The following is a 293-nucleotide window of genomic DNA, read 5'->3' on the forward strand; positions in this document are numbered from 1 at the left end:
GTAGTAATGGCACATCTCACTATTCCCCGCCTACCCCCTTTACACACAATAATATTTCTCTCTATGACTTTCATGATATATGTTTGTCTATGCATGCAGAGATACAAAGGAATGATATATGATCCCTTTAAACATTACTCCATTATAGTAAGATATGGCAAGTTTCAGTATCCCTTGTAAACTTGTAGGTGGTCAGTGTCCACTAGGCCTCTGTTCTTTACCAGTGCACAACTGCTCTGCAGAATTAAATATTAATCTTGTTTTGGCATTACAATTTTCTTCCTTTTTCCCCC

Source organism: Penaeus monodon, chromosome 29 (genome assembly GCF_015228065.2).
Source record: "Penaeus monodon isolate SGIC_2016 chromosome 29, NSTDA_Pmon_1, whole genome shotgun sequence".
NCBI classification, from domain to species: domain Eukaryota; kingdom Metazoa; phylum Arthropoda; class Malacostraca; order Decapoda; family Penaeidae; genus Penaeus; species Penaeus monodon.